General features: G+C 35.1%; 2 long non-coding RNA genes across 8 annotated transcripts in view; one reads left to right on the top strand and one right to left on the bottom strand.

Moving 5' to 3' along the window:
- LOC147568713 (uncharacterized) lies at positions 1–6,007 on the bottom strand. 7 transcript variants are annotated; one of them, XR_015231108.1, is made up of 10 exons: positions 5,184–5,721; positions 4,974–5,015; positions 4,724–4,783; positions 3,165–3,405; positions 2,912–2,986; positions 2,613–2,740; positions 2,462–2,539; positions 1,741–1,781; positions 631–1,263; positions 1–542 (listed from the first exon to the last, which is right to left on the bottom strand). It is a non-coding gene; the product is annotated as an uncharacterized LOC147568713 (long non-coding RNA). The 7 variants fall into 7 exon arrangements; XR_015231106.1 differs by lacking the exon at positions 5,184–5,721 and adding an exon at positions 5,734–6,007 and having other exon boundaries at positions 631–1,781; XR_015231109.1 differs by lacking the exon at positions 5,184–5,721 and adding an exon at positions 5,734–6,007 and having other exon boundaries at positions 631–1,781; positions 4,917–5,015.
- Positions 5,550–14,460, top strand: part of LOC147568714 (uncharacterized) — a 68,836-nt gene continuing 59,925 nt past the window's right edge. The window contains exon 1 of the long non-coding RNA XR_015231088.1: positions 5,550–5,613. This is a non-coding gene — a long non-coding RNA (uncharacterized LOC147568714). The remainder of the gene's footprint in view (positions 5,614–14,460) is intronic.

Raw genomic sequence — 14,460 nt, forward strand, 5'->3', positions numbered from 1 at the left:
GGATCAAGCGATACACAATGATTTACGAATAAAAATAAAAAAGATGCACTTTCTTGTTTTCAATGCCAAAAATGATACTTGAATAACTAAATAAGTAAAAAAAAAAATCTTCTTCTTCATTATCAACATCTGAGGCAACCAACACACTTCATCGACGACCACAACCTTCTCTAGCAACCACTGTGATTTTGATCTTCTATATCACCCAACTTCATCGACACTCATATGCAAAAAAAAAGCCTAACTATATATTCAACCTTGTCAAAAGGTACAAAATGGTAAAACGGTTCAGATTGGGAGAAATTCAACATTAAGAAATTATATAAGCGACAAAATAAAAAACAACCATAAACACTACCAACTGTGGTTCCAAGGCACCAAGCAGCAAGTTATCAAATCCCATATTGAGATTTGGTATACCCCCTCTCAGTGGCTCTTCTAACTGTAGTTTTCGATTCGTAAGCCCTAACTTCACCAAAAGCTCTTCACGCACAACCTAGGGTGGATATGTCTCCATTAATGATATCTCCAACGAATCAAACCTACCATTAGAACAACCAATTCAAAACAAATTCAACCGTAGAAAACAAAAATGCAACAAAGGCGAAAATTCTAAAAACCTAAACTAACATGCATAAGTTTTCTGCAGAAGCTCTAACAGAGAAGCAGTCTTCATCTTTTTTCTTCACCATCACTACAATTAATCTTCATTGTTTTGAATAGAGAAGTCGCTGATCTTCGAAGGCAACATAAAGGATGATATTCTTTGACCCTGTGTTCCATTTACTTGAAGAGAAAAGCATAACAGATGATATTCTCTTAACCCAAGAGAATGCAGTGAATAGTAGCATATATCAAAGAATATAACTTGGTTGAGCCGAAAAATTGAAGAAACAGTGGTCAAATTTGTAAGACAGAAACTGAATTCAAATTAGGGCAAAAATCAGTAAACCCACAAGAATTGAAATGAAAGAACCAAATGAAATGAAGAAAATTGTAGGAATAAAACTGTTTTATTGATCTCCTAAATTGAAAGACAAATAAGAGATTCATTCGTGTCTGAAAAAAAAGTACTTGTAAACCAACAATAGGTATTGTAGGTATTTCTAAGTCGAGCAACTTGTGATCCAATGTCTTGTATTCACGGTGTAATCATTTAAACAACAAAACTGCCAAAATCATTAAACCATGAAAAGAAGAATATTAAATTTAGAAAATGAACTTACCTCTTGTTGGCTTAAGATAGAACCGATGAGAAATATCCTGCACTCAAGGCTTTTCAATGGATGGTATAATATAGCAAAGAATCTCGATTATATATAAAATATAGGTTCTGAGTCAACATAAAGAGAAGCATAACCTACAAATTAGCCCGTTATAAATTGTATTGTTCCAATGTATTTTAATTAATATTAAGTGAGTTAACTATGTGTTGATATACTTTGTGTGCAATTTATATGATTTATTCGGTTATGCTTGTCTATAAAATACATTTTTTGTTGTTGAAAGTGTCTCTAGAATATATGAGTGTAACAAATTCTACTCTTCCAACACCATAGGCGACTCACACACTGACTATGACAGAGCAGTCACCAAAAACTAAGGTACAATATTTCACATAAAGTCAGGTTATTTACGTAAGTGTCGAACAACATTTAGAGAGTCTAACTAAATGTTTATAAATAACGTAAGAAAACCAAAAACAACTATGATAAACATTATTGATCAATTGAAGAATACCTCATCTGAATCAAGCCTTGTCCAACTCAATTTGGGATCACCTGCCAATAGAAGGAGCATAATTAGCCCAAGAAGTATAAATTATGTGTGAAGCTGGAGTATGTTGATTTTTCAATAGAAGATGCACATATTTGTAGTAGTTGAATAACAAAAAAAGGCCCACTGTGTTCCTCACCTTCTAAATATTGTTATAAATGCATCAGTAACTCCATAGATTAAATTACTAAAAGAAAAACACTTAATATAGAAGGGGTCAGCAACACTAAATCACTTTTTACCTTGCTATACAAATAAGGTTGAAAAGGGTCATATATAATTTCAAATACTATGCTTTTATAGAGGACCCAATATTAAAGAAAACAGCCCATCCGAAGAAAGTGTCAATATTTATGTAAAGTTAAACAAAGAAAATGAAGGAACATGATCCATCCAAAAAAAAATTGAAACCATAAGTTACTCAATACTCAAACTATAATATGTAACAAACACAACAAATATTATTGTCAATAAAAATGAAACCAAGCTAATTAAGAAAGGAAACCAAGCATAAGCTCAAACACCATAAAAAGTGTTCAGAATGGCAAAGAGATGGTAATTCGAAACCCTGAGGTACATAGTTTAACTTATGTAATTATGTATGAAAATCGTTGTATCTAATTTTTTATGAACAAATCTAACAATGTAAATTTTTTTATAAGAAAAAGAATTAAATCTCTCCCACCTTCGCTGTGACAACTTGTATGTCTTCAAAATAGTTCACCATTCTAATCTGTTGAGTAACTATAGACTTAAAACTGCACTGGGGTTAGCAAGAGTATCAGCAGCTTGTCAAGTAATCACAAATTTAAAAAGAGCCAAAGACGAAGCTATACCGTTTTTATGCAGTTTTGTTGTAGGATCGCCATTATATATATTCTAAGAGGCGGCATCCTTGGGTTTGAGTGCTTCATTCATATAGGCTCACCAAATAGATAGATGTCCTATACAAACACTCCTGAACCTAAAACAAAGCAAAAAAAAAGAAGAGCTCTCACCTTCAAATGCATGTAAAATGGAAGATACAGTTCATACATATTCAAAAAATATAGAAGAAACAATAAATGTTTCTCATAGTGCAACAAATAATACCATGTTACTGTGAATTTTTCCAAACAAAGTAAACAACACTTACAATGCTATGATGCCGAAGACGGTTGGTAATTATAGCCCTTGGATGAAGTGAATTAGCAGTTATTTGCACTCTTTCCTGTTCAGATGAATAGACAATGACTTAGATTCCTCAATAAAATCTTGAATAACTTCTTGAAGAAAAGGTGTAAACTTTGAACCCTAAGCAATCACAACTGTATTGAAAACCCGTTCTGAAAACAAGTAAAACAGTGCAAATTAAACGACCCGGATCAGAAATGCATCAGTTTTCTTACATAAGAAGATTCAATGCAAAGCCAGAGAATTGAACTCCGATCCGAAGCAAACTTTCTCACTGATGCCATTGAGCTAAGATACCTCCATTATATCACTTTAGCAGTCTGAGTTTCCTTCACTATTGCTTCTTTGACATCCTCACCAGCCAATATAGTCCCGACTCCTATGACTACATAAACTCCACGCGTCACAAGAACACATGCAGTTTCAGAACCAATACCACTTGAAGTACCTATAGCCCTGATGATACAAACACATCAGTATTACCAAAGCTAAGTCATCTAGTTCTACTTAATGATTCATAGAAGTTAAATGTTCCTTTCTATGTAAGCAATTAGTGACCAAAATATGAGAATGATAAAAGAAAATAAACATACACTGAAATCCAGTAAACCCATCTGTTGGTTGGTTAGATAGGTATCAGATGAGTTCTTCCAAAAACTAAACAGATCTCACACATGGTGATTGATCATGATAATACAAAAGTAACCCATGATTTTATAAAAGTTGATACCCTAAAGAAAGAGAAATGCCTGAGGCAATCGTAGTTCTCAGTCCTTGTTTCATCACACCAAACTTCATTTTTTCTAAATTAGATGGGTAGATACAAAATTTGCAGCTCAGACAAGTTATGATTGATCAAAACAAACACCCAAAATAGTGAAAACCTAACCAGACCCACAACCCATATCCAACTAAAGAACATAAATGATCAAGTGACGATTTTAAGCTCTTGCTAATAAACCTAAAGAGAACCCAAATTTGTGAGCGCAATTATTAGAGAAAAAAACCTAGGATCGAATACTTATGGGGAGTCTAATCTGAAGAAATCAATCCAACTAGACACTCAATGCTGCAAATTTATAATAGGCGTGGAACTGGACAAATTAAATTTTAGAAACCACATCAAGTTGAGAAGAATATCTAGATGAGTTAGAGAAGCTTAGATGTACTTGAAATTAATATCAAAATAGGATGAAGATTTTAACACCCGGAGAAGATTATACCTTTCTGTTTTGACGAAGAGATGAAGAGTCTATAAACCCTAAACCCTGATCTAGGGAAGTGATTGCCATAAATTTTGTAACACGCGAAGAAATGAAGAGTCTGTAACTGGCAGGAAGAGTGGAAAGAGATAACGCAGGAAGGCAAAGACATAACGCGCGAAGGCAGATTCATGGTTCCATTTGCCTTCTTTCATGAAGGCAGATTAAGGGTTTCAATGTACTGAAACTTCATAATCTGTATAGTTCCATGAAATCGAATTCTAAAAACACTACGGTTTTCCCTAGCTTCATTAATTCTTACTTACCCAAACCCTAAATGAATCCAATCCAGTGCTTTGTAGAGATATGCAAGCTTTGATTTTGCATATCTTCTCTGTATGGTTGGATTTAGAATTGTATTCACTTTCCATGCTTCACTCAAGGACTGACTAAAATATGCAGAAATTAAGAACGAAATTTAACTTGTTGAATTTGAAATAATATACCAGTTATCAAGTAACATCATCTGACAATGAGATTTATAAGAAACATGAAAATTGAAGCTTAATTACCGTAGAAAAGCTTAACCTTCCGCTCATAAACGATCACCACCTCACCTATTAGAGGAAAAACTACATTTGGAGAGAGAAAGTAAAGGAAGAAATAGAGTTAAAGATGTGAATTCAGATTTGAAAAAGTTTTCTCATAAGTATTCCAGTAAGATTCAAAATCTATTTGCTGAAAAAAAAAAGGAAGTGTACAAACCCAATGTAATGAAATCTAGAAAGATGTGAATCCATATCTTGATAATGTTGAGCCTACCTGAATTCTTTTATTCATCTCTGCATGATTCGTCGCCACCATCTAGTTATACATGTAAATGAATCGTTAAAAAATATATATCAATATCAATATCTAAAGAGACAACCATTACCTAATCCTACTGAGATCTGAAGCAAACTATCTAAAGAAAAATATGACTAAAAAAATAAGTGATAATCGAATAATCTAAACCAATCAGACAACCATTACCGAGCGATTTTTTTGTTCAAACAAATCGCAGAAACAACGCAGCTTTAGATTAGCAAGTATACAAACTTAAAAGTCCTTCAATTTGTCAGGCTTTGGAAATCTCTTCGACAATTCCCCCACAAAGTTGTTCGATAAAATCTAATTAGACAACGAACCCCAAGAAAGAGAATGAACTAAGCAAAGTAGACATCAAATCTCCATTTTGCAGGGATTAGGAACATATTTCGGGTTTGATCGTTGAGAGAGGGTAGATGAGACAACAAAGATTCTTCGAATTTTAGAGAACCAAGGGTTTTGGGATCAATTGATAGAGAGGCAAAGAGACGCTGGTTTGGAGACCAAGGGTTTTGGGTACAAGGGGGGTTTGAGGTACGAGATGACTTACTCACCATGATCTCATTCAACCGTCCAAATTAAGTCTAGAGTGAGAGTGAGTTCAACCAAAGTAGTATTTGTATATTATAGGAAGAGTAACAGTAAGGGTTGAACATATAAAATGAATAACTGAAGAGTAACAATAATGGAAGAAAGAAAAAAATAACATATTTACCTCAATCAAGTTAAAATCCCAATACAGTTAGTCGTCTGAATGTAAGATTGAATCCAGGAAAATTTTAAGAATTACACAAGAAACTTGGACACATTTAATCAACGAAGAACAAAAGTGGGCGAAAACGATCGAGATAAACTTAACCGACCGAATTTTTGGGCAACTGATGAATAGAGTTTGATTGGTGGGAGGGAGATGAATAGAGTTTGATTGAGGGCGAGGTATTGCCCTTGAATCACCTATTGAGTAGATTCACACGTTTGATGAAGATGAAGATGAAATGGCCAGTAATGAATAGAAAAGACAAAAAATGAGGGAATGGTCCAAATTTTGGCCCATCAATACGCGTTCAGCCCAAACTCGGACCGAAATGCGTTTTAGGTCCAAATGTCAAGGACAGCTAAGAATTTTCTGTTTTTCAAAAAAATTATACATGTTTTGCCCCTCCAATGGAAACACTCTTGTTTCCTGTTGTTTTCTGACGTGTTCAGCGTGATGGAGAGGGAGCATTTAATTCCTAGGCTGAATTTAACATTAATTAAACCCCCAAATCTCTCAAAATCTTTACAAATATCTCTAAATCCCACAAAATACTCTGTTTCCTTTTGTTTCTCTCTCTAAAACCTTCTCAAAATCGATGGTTCTTCCCTATTTCGTTCAAATTTTGAAAATTTTAGATAAAGTTTTGGCGAAAATTAAGCCTCCCGCCCATATTTGTGAAAGATTTCATCTAAAGTAATTAAGCCTCCCGCCAGATTTTTGAAAATTAAGCATCCCGCTGATTATTCTTCTATATCTCTCTAAATTAATATTCCTCCCTCTCTCTCTAAAAACTCCCCCCCTCTCTGTCTAAACTAATCTTAGGAAGTTGATTATCTTCTTCCTCTCTCTTTCTAAATCTAATATCTCTCTCAAAAAAATTCTGTAAATATTTTTTGAAAAACAAAGGAAGAAGATATGTAAATTGTATGTAAATTTTCTCTCTCCCTATAAATATTTTGAAATCGATTATATTCTCACCTCTTATATTCTTGCCATCTCTATCTTTTTGAGAAAAGGAAAGTAGTAAGATTGGAGAGAGAAAATTTGGGAGAGAAAATATGAAAAAAGAATAAAATTTAGAGGGATGGAAAATAGGAAAAATCTAGAGAGAAATTCGAAAAGTGTCTAGTACACAAGAATATCTACAGTAAAATAAACAGTTTCTAGTAAACCAGAAAATTCCCAGCACAAAAGTGTCTAGTACACAAGAAATTCTTAGTAAATTAAACAGTTTCCGGTAAACCAGAAAATTCGCAGTACAAAAGTGTATAGTACACAAGAAAATTCCCAGTAAATTAAACAGTGTCTGGTAAATCAGAAAATTCGTAGTACAAAGGTGTCTAGTGCACAAGAAAATTCTCAGTAAATTAAACAGTTTTTGGTAAACCAGAAAATTCCTAGCACAAAAGTGTCTATTCTTTGTGAAAATTCTCAGTAAATTAACCAGTTTCCGCTAAACCAGAAAATTTCCAGCACAAAAGTGTCTACTACACAAGAGAAATTTCCAGTACACAAGAAAATTCTCACTGCAAAAGTGTCTATTCTTTGTGAAAATTTCAAGTAAATTAGAGTTTCCGCTAAACCAAAAAATTTCCAACACAAAAGTGTCTAGTATACAATAGAAATTCCCATTAAATCAAACAATTTCCGGTACACAAGAAAATTCTCACTACAAAAGTGTTTACTAGATAACCAAGAAAAATCGAAATTAGTTAGAAATTGGTTAAAATTTGAGAAAAATTTGGAATTGGTTGAATTAATAAATCTGGAAAGTTGGAGTGAAAAATTAAAAATTTGAACCAATCTGGAAAAATTCGAAATTTGAACCAATCTGGAAAAATTCAAAATTTGAGATAAGAAACAAATCTGGAAAAAAAAGAAAGAATTTTGAACCAATTGGAGAAAGAAATTTAAAGAGAAATATTTGTTCAGATTGGAGAGAGAATTTTAAAAAGAGAGGAAGTTGTTGAGATTAGAGAGAGAATAAGAATTGGAGAGAGAAATTAGGATTTGGTTAAATAGTTAGAAATTGGTTAAATTAGGAGAGAAATTAGGATTTGGTTAAATAAATAAAGAGAAATAAACTGGAAAGAGAATTAGAGAGAGAAAGTAAAAGAGTAGAGAGAGAAAGTAAAACGCGGAGTGGAGAATCCCGTGATTTTTCAGAGTGGCAATTTCGTAAATTTCTAGGTGGCAGCTTTCGTAAATTTGATGGAAAATCGAGGGTTCACGGTAATTTCCAGTGTGCGTCTGACGCTTTGGACTGGGTTTTACATATTTACCCGGTAATGGACTGGGTTTATATTTTGGGCCCAGTTTTGGGCCCAACGCTCATTCACTCTAGAAAAGATTGGTCGGACTTGGGAGGGAGAGGAATCGAGCTTGAATAAGAAAGAGCTACCACTCTTGAATCAGCCATTGAGTGGATCCACACGTTGAACGAGGGTTCTGATTAATTGTAAAATTAGTTTGAATGATCCAGGATTGTGATTGAGTTATATCTATGCAGCTGCACAAGTCATTATCCAACTCAACATTAGCAATAATTATTTCACTCATTAGAAGATAATTTAATGAGTGTGAAACTTCATGGTCGCGGCTTTGGGGAATAAAGAAAATTCTCCGCGGAATAAAGACTTTTCTTAAAACTAGTCAAATAAGATTGACTTTTATGTTTCGTTTTTATTGCTAAGGGGCTTCTAATTTTAGAAGATGCTATAAAAAAAGGCTCCTTCATCTTATCACCTCTCTCTACCACCTCATCTTCTCGCCACCTCATCTTCTTCTCCGGCGAAGGTCGCCTTCAAACATAAAAAAAAAGAAAGAATTTTGAACCAATCTGGAAAAATTTGTTTAGATTGAAGAGAAAATTTTGAAAAGAGAGGAATTTGTTGAGATTTGAGAGAGAATAGGAATTAGAGAAAATCTAAATTAGTTAAAAATTGGTTAAATTAGGAGAGAAATTAGGATTTGGTTAAATAAATAAAGAGAAATAAATCTGGAAAGAGAATTAGAGAGAGAAAGTAAAACAGTAGAGAGAGAAAGTAAAATTCGGAGTGGAGAATCCCGTATTTTTCAGAGTGGCAATTCCGTAAATTTCTGGATGGCAGCTTCCGTAAATTTGATGGAAAATCGAGGGGGTCACGGTAATTTCTCGTGGGCGGCTGACACTTTGGACTGGGTTTACATATAAACCCGGTCATGGACTGGGTTTATATTTTGGGCCCAACGCTCATTCCCTCTTATCTAGGCGAGTTAGTTCAGTGTGTTCACAAATGCTTATTACTGTCTTGATGTTACGACTACCGTTTTTATGCTTTACAGATTAAATGAAGCTTCTGAGTCTGACTAGCATGCTACACCAATTTTCCCTCTCTTTAATATTTAAACTTTCTATTTCCATCTGAAAGTAGGTGCTTTATGAGATAATATTAGGTTCTATTTCATCATTTAAACTGTGTATTGAAATCGTGTCTTGAGATGGTTAAAGACCTTGTCTCCTTGAGCAGTTCGCCTGTAAGGGTCATGATGTTTTTGAGTGATCACCATTTTGGACTATGAATAAATGTCATTGAATTTCAGATCAAGTTTCACTTGAGACTGAGGCTAGAATATCTCCACTTATCCGTAAAAAGAAAAGGTTATACGATGACTTGTTGACAGCCAAAGGTACCAAAATTTCTTGTGATGTTGTACTTCTTTTCTGTTCTATATCATATGTTACTTGATCTTGTGAGATATAGTTGATCAGCTCTAGGTTCTAATCTATTTTTGAGATCTGCTTAGACATTTTGTTCTTGAAACCTGCATTGGTGATGTCAGCAAACATAAAGGTGTATTGTCGCACAAGACCACTTTTTGAGGATGAGGGCCCATCCGTTGTTGAATTTCCTGATGATTTTACCTTACGCGTCGAAACTGGTGATAGTTCTCTCTCCAACCCAAAGAAAGATATCGAATTTGATAGGGTTTATGGGCCTCATGTGGGACAAGGTAAGAGAATAAGATACCTAAAATTATATCATACTTTATGTTGGACGACTTTGTACTTGGCCTCTTTTCTGATGGATGGCAAGAAAATTACAGCTTAAAAGTATTAAAAAGATAAAAGTCTATAGTACCTTAAAGGCCTAAACTATGCATTTTACATATACGCAGCACCTTGGCCGAAGAACTGCTAAGTCTATGGTCTCTCTTATAATATGAGAAGTTAAATGGGATATCTTTTGCGAGGTCTCCAATCTCCACAGCTTGACCTTTCACGCTTAACTGCCAAGAGCCTCCTCTATTTAGCACAGGAAAGATCTTTCTCATAGATACTAAAACAAGGCGAAAAGTAAGAAAGGGGAAAAGGAAACAGGAAATTAAAAGAAAAAGAAGGCTAGATTTTGGCTGCGTGAAGTTCATCTTTTTCTCATGTCTCGCTTGCATGTGTATTAGTATATGCATATTTTTCTCAACTTACCTGTTTGCTGATGTTTTTACATGCAGGGGAGCTGTTCCATGATGTTCAGCCATTTGTACAGTCAGCAATGGATGGATATAATGTTTCCACATTTGCTTATGGGCAAACTCATTCTGGGAAAACACACACTATGGGTGGTTTGATATTTATTAAAACTTAGAAAGAACTATTAAGTACTGTGGGTGTTAGAAAGTGATTCGTGGAAATGAAATGTAGTTGTAGATGCCAGATTGCTTGTGGGTTAGATGCACCAGACTGGCAGGTAAAGTAGAGGATGAAAGATTTAGGTTTTGGTTGAGGAAAACCATATACCTCCATGTTTATTTATAATAGAACAATACTACAATAGATGGAAACAAATAACGAGAAATAACGTAACTATGGAAACGACCCAAATCCTTAGCATATCCAATCCTTTCATATCTTGGAGATATTCATAAGTAGATTTTTCCTGATTTATATATTGCCCTTATTACCCTCCCGCAAATTGAACGGAGGTTCAAAGTGAAAGTTCAATTTGGAAAATAAATCCATGAGACGAAACTTGATGAAACCATTCTTCTACAAATTCTTCAGTAAGGCAATCATGGAATACATTGATGAACAAACTTTTATTTGGTGTAGATCGGTATGAATATTACGGCAGTAATAACGAACAAACATGACATAATCACACTGGATTCAGAGACCATTTAAAAGACACGGGCTAAACCACACTAGATTCAAAACCCTTTGCACTTAATGAGCTTAATCACAACGGATTCAGAGGCTCACGGCAAAAATACAACCAATTTTTGCTGATAAAGTAAGCAAAAACACAAACTGGAGGCATTAACCTTGCACTCCAAACAACGATAACAATTACAGCCGATATTATCGATCGGCGAAATCTGCCCTTTACGGATATCGAACTTGCACCAAAATTGAATTAACTCAAACTTACTTCAACACCAATTTAACTCTTAAAACATCCATGAACCCCTTTTTCATTATAAATAACCTATCTATCATTATTATATACTCCAAGCACAGAAAAGATTTGTCATTGTGGATGAACTTTCTTTCTTGATAATATAAACCTTAAAATCCACAGTTACTATAATATTAGTAACTAGAGTCGCCACCATTGAATATTATTGAAAAACATTAAAAAAAAAACTTCGACGGTAAACTTTGACTAAATTTATTGAGAAGTATGAACTAAGCTAATTAAAAAATTAGAAAAGACAATAAAGGAGAAAAAATAACTATGATTCCGGCGGACGGTAGTCATAGCGGCTACCGCCGCCGGTTAAGCGGAAGCTAAATAGGATCGAAACTCTACTTGTTAGAGTTTTCTAGGCTCCGATACCATGAAAGATTTAGGTTTTGGTTGAGGAAAACCATATACCTCCATGTTTATTTATAATAAAACAATACTACAATAGATGGAAACAAATAACGAGAAATAACGTAACTATGGAAACGACCCAAATCCTTAGCATATCCAATCCTTTCATATCTTGGAGATATTCATAAGTAGATTTTTCCTGATTTATATATTACCCTTATTAGAGGATAGGCAAGACGAGGGTTTTATGTGAAAACTCTATCTTTTGAGTAGAGAGAGGGATGGTGTTTGTAAGTATAGGATTCTATGATTGAGATGTTGCTTTGACTACAAATTGGGCCGAAAGTGGTGCAAGAATGAACAACAAAACAAGAGGGTTGGGTTGGAAAACCAAAGGATTTGATGTTTTCACGAGCCTGATATATATTTTATAACATTTTTGTTTGTACTTTGTAGTATGAGTCAAAAGTCGTCTTTAGCACAAAACTTTAGATGGTTAGGAGGCTCAGGTGCTGTTTGTTTTTCTATAAAGCTGAATCTGAATTTGACTTCTTATGTGTAATTTACTTGTAAACTTTGAGTTCTTATATGCAGTTATCTCTCGAATAGATTCTGATTTTAAAATTAGATTTCTTCTCTTATTCAGACTTGTTGTTTTTGTTGAAAACACTTACGTTCGATAGAAATACTTGTTTTCAGATCTAAACCCATTAGAGGGATAGAAGAATGCAAAACAACTAAAACTACATGTAGATCATTCAGATTTCAGATTATAAAAAACTAACAAACAGCACCTCAGTATTATGTGCCGCTGGTCCGGCTGCGGGTATTTGTAGATTGTAGTATGTACTGTGTTTTGTTTTGAGGAGCTATTTGATTTATCAAATTCGGATACAACTTCAACTTCTCGGTTCAACTTTTACATCACAATGTTTGAGCTCCAAAATAAGCAGGTTTGTGTTCACTTGCACTTTATGCGTTGTAGTGCGCCTTTCCAGTCATTAGCTAATCTTAGTTCCTAGTCTTGGTATGCTTTATATAGGTAAGGGATTTGCTGCCTGAATCTTTCAGCAATATACCTAAAGTTGGCATGGGATTCGCAGATGGTTTTTGATGCAAATGATTCTAGAATATGGTAGAAGTTTTCTGGGGTCTGGAGCAGTCAAGTCACTAGACTATTAGTCAAACAACATTAAATTCTAAATATTAATTAGGTGTCTAGGTAATGTGAGAGTTGTCTAGTTGCTGCCTAGAGAAGTGGAAGGCTTGTATATGGAATGCTATAAGTAGGGAAGCTCTCTAGGTTGTAAGTCAGTCTACATCTCTTTGAAAACAAGTAATAGTAAAGGGTTTTTCCTAACAAAGGGTTCCCAAAGTCTTTTCCTGGGTTTCAACTTAAGAAATTAGGACTCTAACGGTGTTTGGAGTACGAATTAGGCTCTCTTTACTTCTGTACACAGTAAGTTCAGCTTGTTCACTTTAAGTGTTTCATTAAGTGGTACCGGAGCCACGCTAGATTTGTGATTTTGCGAATCTATGGCAGGGCGGTGTAATAACTTGGAGCAAACGCAAGGAAGTACCGAAACAAATCTAGCAACAAGTAATATGGCTACAAAAGAAGATGTGGAGATGCTTCAAGAGTAACTTACACAACTTTGTGATCGCCTTGAGCAAGCTGGAATCTTTGGGCCTCGTAATGTGACTAATACGGAACAAAGAGAGCAACGTACCAACATATTTCAACAAACTTATCATCGGAGAAGACGACCAGATCGAGCAAGGGTACAAACACAACACCATGTAGAAGAATCTTCAGACGAAGAAGTTGAAGATCGGCCTTATGAAAGACACCCTCCTTTCAATTTGGGTACTCGGCATAATCCGGATCCACATGTGAGAGTAGAAATTCCAAACTTTACGGGAGAGGAACAAATAGAAGAAGTCCTGGACTGGTTGAATGAGGTTGAAAGAATTTTCGAGTATTTGGAGCTACCAGAAAATAAGAAAGTCAAATTGGTGGCTGTTAAATTAAAAGGGTATGCATCTTCTTGGTGGCAACAATTACAAATCACAAGAAGGCAGTCCGGAAAGGAGCGAGTTCAGACATGGTCAAAGATGCAACGGCTGATTCGGAGTCAATTTCTTCCATTAAACTATGAAGGTATGTTGTTTCAACAATACCAATCCATTCAGCAAGGACATCGTTCAGTTCGGGAGTACACCAATGATTTCTACAAAACAAAGACTCGTGTAAACCTAGTCGAATCATAAACACAAGTTATACATCGTTATTTGATGGGACTAAGGCCAAATATAAGAAATTGGGTCGAGTTACAGCCTTGTTGGACATTGGCTAGTGTTGTTCAGTTGACAATGAAGGTTGAATTACAACAAACAAGACGTAATAATCGGCAAAATCAGATGGACAGAGGGCAAGTGCAAATAGGGGCTGATAATGGTCAAGGTGGCTCAACCCAAAAGATCGAAACGGGACCTTCATTTACACAAAGTTCTGGACCAGCACCTTACTCCCAAGGGCGTAGAATCAAGGAAGTGGAACACCAGATTTCAATCCGGGAGATCGTGACATTACATCTAAATATGTGGGAGGAAAAATGAAGTGCTACAAGTGTGGGAAAGAAGGGCATAAGTCTGCTGAATGTCGAAAGAATGATGCCAATTTACTAGTGATCGAGTGAAGAAGTTGAGGGCTTTGGAGCTACTCACGACGATGGTGGCAGCATTAATGATGACAAAGATTTGCCAGCTCTAGTTGTTAGACGAGCCATGCTAGCACCTAAAGCTATCGAAGCTAAACCCCAACGTACTAACATCTTTAGAACAAGGTGTTCGTCACATGGACGACTTTGCAATGTTATCATTGATGGTG

This window comes from Eschscholzia californica, unplaced genomic scaffold, assembly GCF_041429995.1.
Source record: "Eschscholzia californica isolate CP2 unplaced genomic scaffold, dmEscCali1.0.p SCAF_1, whole genome shotgun sequence".
NCBI lineage: Eukaryota > Viridiplantae > Streptophyta > Magnoliopsida > Ranunculales > Papaveraceae > Eschscholzia > Eschscholzia californica.